We start from the raw sequence: 4,618 nt of genomic DNA, 5'->3' as shown, positions 1-4,618 counted from the left end.
AAGTTTAATAGAGGAATTATTTCCATTCAGTTATAAGATGAATGAGGTTTCCCTGATGGCTCAGTGGAAGAGAATCCGCCTGACAATGTAGGAGACGTGTGTTTGATCCCTGGGTAGGGAAGAGCCCTCAAGGAGGAATGACAACCTGTTCCAGTATTTGTGCCTGGGAAATCCCATGGACAGAGGAACCTGACGGGCTACAGTCCATGAGGTCACAAAAAGTAGGACATGACTTAGTGACTATACAACAACAAGATGAATAAGGTCGGAGGATCTGATGTATAATATGGTGACTTTAGTTGATCTTTCTGTTGTGCGGCTGGCATTTGCTAAGAGAATAGAGCTTAAACGTTCTCACACATACAAAAAGAGGTAAATATATGAGGTGATGGATGTATTATTAACTTAATGGGGAGAAATCCTTTCATGATGGATATGTATATCAAATCATTGCATCATACACTTTAAATATCTTACCAGTTTGTCGATTATACCTCAGTAAAGCTGAAAAAATACAAAATTTGTAAAAAGGAATTATTTACAAAGAGGTAGGTAGGCATCGGAGAAGGCAATGGCACCCCACTCCAGTACTCTTGCCTGGAAAATCCCATGGACGGAGGAGCCTGGTGGGCTGCAGTCCATGAGGTCGCTAAGAGTCAGACACGACTGAGCGACTTCACTTTCACTTTTCACTTTCCTGCATTGGAGAAGGAAATGGCAACCCACTCCAGTGTTCTTGCCTGGAGAATCCCAGAGACAGAGGAGCCTGGTGGGCTGCTGTCTCTGGAGTCGCACAGTCGGACACGACTGAAGCGACTTAGCGGCAGCAGCAGCAGGTAGGCATAACTGTCAGTACCCTGCCCATATGCCCTCACCATCACCTGAGTCAGCACCTTTCGCGCGCGCCCCCCTCCTCCCTCCCCACTCTCCCCCTGCTGGTGTTTTCTAACTGAGAAGGTAAGCTTAGCCAGTGTCCTGAGCAAGCTAAAAGAACCAGGAACTCAACATCTTGGAGCAACCCTCCCAACAATGACAGCAGGCAGTGGGTAGATAAACCCAGCAGCTTCCTTGCTCCTCAGCTGAGTTATCTCAGGGACACATCTATGTAATCTCTGAGGTCCGCTGAGGGGCTGAGCTCCAAGTGTCCTGTCTGGTAAATTGCCTGGAAGTTTCAGCTTCTCTCACATCCTGTCTCACTTCTGCCCTCCCCTTCCCGTACTTCCCAGGATGTCTTCCCAAACTACTTGTGTTTGACTCTTATCTCAAGCTCTGCCGCCCAGGCTGGGGTTGGGGGAAGGCCAGGGGGGAGGGGCAGGCAGGGTACCCTAACCCAGAAAGCAGAGTTTCGGGAAATCAATAAAGGGCAGTGCAGTAGCCCAAGGGGCAGGAGGGAACCTGGAGAGGGAATGGTGTGGAGAGGGCCACCTGCTGGAAGCCTGGACCCTGGTAGAGAGACAGAGCTGACCCAGGGACTGTGTAAGGGACAGAGAAGAGGGAATAAACATCCTGACTTCTCCCTCCTCCCACCTTCTGATCTCCTAGTGGTGCCCCCTATCGACCAAATCCAACCAGAAGTCAGAGAGCAAGAGAGGCTGCTGGTGGTCAGACTGCCTGGCACAGAGCAGCAATAAGCAGGAAATGCATCTGGAAGGGAAAACAGGGAGATATAAATGCAGCATATATGCCGACAGTTTTCCTTTGCATCTGACCTGAATGGAAAGCATAATCTTGATAATTTCCAGGATCCAGGAGAAGGCTTCTCCAGATGTCAGGGGGGAGTAAACTAAGGGCAGAGACCCGGGGGCCTGGAGTGGGTCAGCACTTCTGTTATCTAGGGCTGCCTAATAATCCACCCCAAGACTCAGAGGCTCAGAATAACAGCCAGTTATTATAAACCACAATTGTGTAGGGCACGACCCCAGGCCCGGGGTCGGCGGGGTAATTCTTCTGTTCCACACAGCAGGACTGAAGTCACAGATTCAGCCGGCAGCTCTTCTGGTCTGGAGGGTGGCTCCACCAGTGTATTTGGTTTCTTGGTGGAGACAATGAAAAGGCTGGTGGACTGAAGTGATTATACAGGATTCTTTAGTGTGATGGTCTCAAGGCAGTTGGATTTCCTACATAGCGACTCAGGGCTTCCAGAAAAAATGTTCACTAGGCCCCAGTGGAAGCTTCAGGGCTTCTTTTGATCTAGGTTCAAAGTCCAGGAATGTCACATCCATCAGGTTCTATCAAACAAGTCACTCAGCCCAGCTCAGGAACAGAAGGAGGAAAATTAGATTCCATCGGACAGTGGGAGGAATAGCAAAGAATTGGGTCAACTTTCGCTGGCCAGAAAGCCATCCAGATTGACTAGTGTTTGGGAAATGTGCTGGGAAGTGATGAGACTGACATTGGAGAGGGACTGGATTGTCATACAGGGGATGGGGAGACAGTAATAAGGTACAGAGTGAAGGTTCTAGAATCAGATTCAAATTCAAATCCTAGCTCCCCCACATACAACACGTGTGCCAAGAAGGCTCTTCCTTTTTCTGAGCCTCAGTGTTCTCATTTGTAAAATGGGATCTGATCCTACTTCACAGAATTGCTGTGGACATTAAATGGGATGGTGCTTACAAAGTGCTTCCCAGAGTACCTGACTCCAAATATGTCTCAGTAAACAGGAGCCATTATTGTGTACTCTAAGTGACATGAAAAGCCAGGAAAGGGTCTTATAGAAAACTCCTCTGGCTTCAACAATGCATCAGAAGGATTTTTTTTTTTCCACTTTTATTTGAGACAGTTGTTTTACTCTTTCTTTCCACTAGTAAATGTGTTTTATTTATTTAAAAACACCTTTTGACTGCACTGTGTGGCATGTGGGATCACAGTTCCCTAATCAGGTAAGATAACCTATGCTCCCTGCTTTGGGAGCCCAGAGTCTTAACCACTAGACTGCCAGGGAGGTTCTAGGGCGATAGTGAGTCAAAAAAGGGTCATTTTTGACTCACTCTTGCCCTCACTGTCACATACAATTCAATCCAAGCCTCGTTGATTCTACCCCCTAAATGTGACTTCCCCACGGTCACAGCCATCTCTACTCAGATAACTGCAGCCACCTCCTTCCTCCTCTGGCGCCTCTGCAGTGCCTTCCCCTCACAGCAGCAAGCCTGGGCTTCCCCTCCAGCTGCATAGGAACCACATGGGGGAGGAAATTCAAGTACAAATTCCAGTTCCGGAGGGCTACAATGGGGTCTGAGAGTCTGCGGTTCAGATAGACTCCTAGGTGATAACGATGCTAATGATTTCAGGACCACACTTTGAGGAGCTGCTGGAGAATGTTTCTTCCAAATAAAAGTTTCATCCTATCTTGCCTCCACTTAAAAACCTCCATTGATTTTCCAGAGCTCTTGGGGAGAAAAAGACCAAACCTTCACCAAATCCAACAGGTCCCGTGAGGTCTGGTCCTTGCCTGCTCTGGCCCTTGCCTGCTCTGGCCCCTTGTCCTGCACTCTCCTACCCCTCTCTTTCTCCCTTATGTATGGTTACTGTATTTCTTCTATAATGAAGTGAAACCAGAACCACCATCCCACCAAGTACTGGACCATCGCCAATAACCTGAAAATAACTGTATGCTCCTCCCCTCCTCCTCTCCTTCCCCATTCCCCCAAGATAACCATCCTTCTCAAACATTTTCCCTTGCTATTTTTATACCGATGCCTGTTTGTCTAAATATGCATAGTCTGGGTGTTGCTTTCATTATACATTCTAGATTTGCGTCATCGTGTATGTCGTTTTCTGCAACTTATTTAGCGTTGTTTGTGAGATAGATCTGTGTTGTTGTCTGAAGGTCATTCAATTTCACTGCTGTATAATATTCCATGGTGTGAATATCCCAGTTTATTTGCCCACCCGCCTGGGGATGGGCAGCTGGGTGTTTGGAATGGTTTTGCTATTAGAAACAGCACCGTGGGAACATTCTTATAGGCGTTCTCCGGCGGCACCGTGGGTCGTTTCTCAAGGGTAAATGCCTAGGAGAGAATTTGCTGTCTGCCCTCTCCCTCTTTTCATTCCCCAGCTCCCTGGGGTCTCCAACACAGAAGACCCTCTCCACCCGGGTTGCCCTCTTCCATTCCATCCTTACCCACCCCAACCCCCTTCACTTGATAAACTCCTTAAGATCCCCGGAGAAGCCCTCCCCCACCTGCCGGCCACGACTGGTCCCCGTTAAAGCTTCTTGATTATACATTAATGTTGTGTGATTCTGCGATGAGCGTGTGTCTTGTCCGGTAGAGTGCGAGCCCCATGAAGTTTGTGAAGCGCACCGATTTCCCAGTTTCCAGCTGTGGCCTGGCACATGTAGGCGCCCAGGCAGTAGTGTGACCCTGCAGGAGGGACCGGGCCGGCGCAGAGCCCGGCCAGGCGGCTGGGGTGTGAGCCCACAGGTGGCTCCAACCCGGGGTCCCGGGCCAGAGACCTGAGGCAGGCCAAGGCTCCGAGGGGACTCGGGTTTGTCTACCCCGAGCGGCAGGAATTCCAGGAAATGCGCAGCGCGCCAGTCGATGGGGAGGGGAGGGGCGGGGGCTCCGGCAAGGGGGCGGGGGCGGGGGCGGGGCCCGGACGGCGGGGGCGGGGCCGG

The sequence above is a fragment of the Bubalus kerabau genome, chromosome 13 (genome assembly GCF_029407905.1).
Source record: "Bubalus kerabau isolate K-KA32 ecotype Philippines breed swamp buffalo chromosome 13, PCC_UOA_SB_1v2, whole genome shotgun sequence".
NCBI lineage: Eukaryota > Metazoa > Chordata > Mammalia > Artiodactyla > Bovidae > Bubalus > Bubalus kerabau.
The sequence above is the reverse complement of the archived record's forward strand: the minus strand, read 5'-3'. Positions refer to the sequence as shown.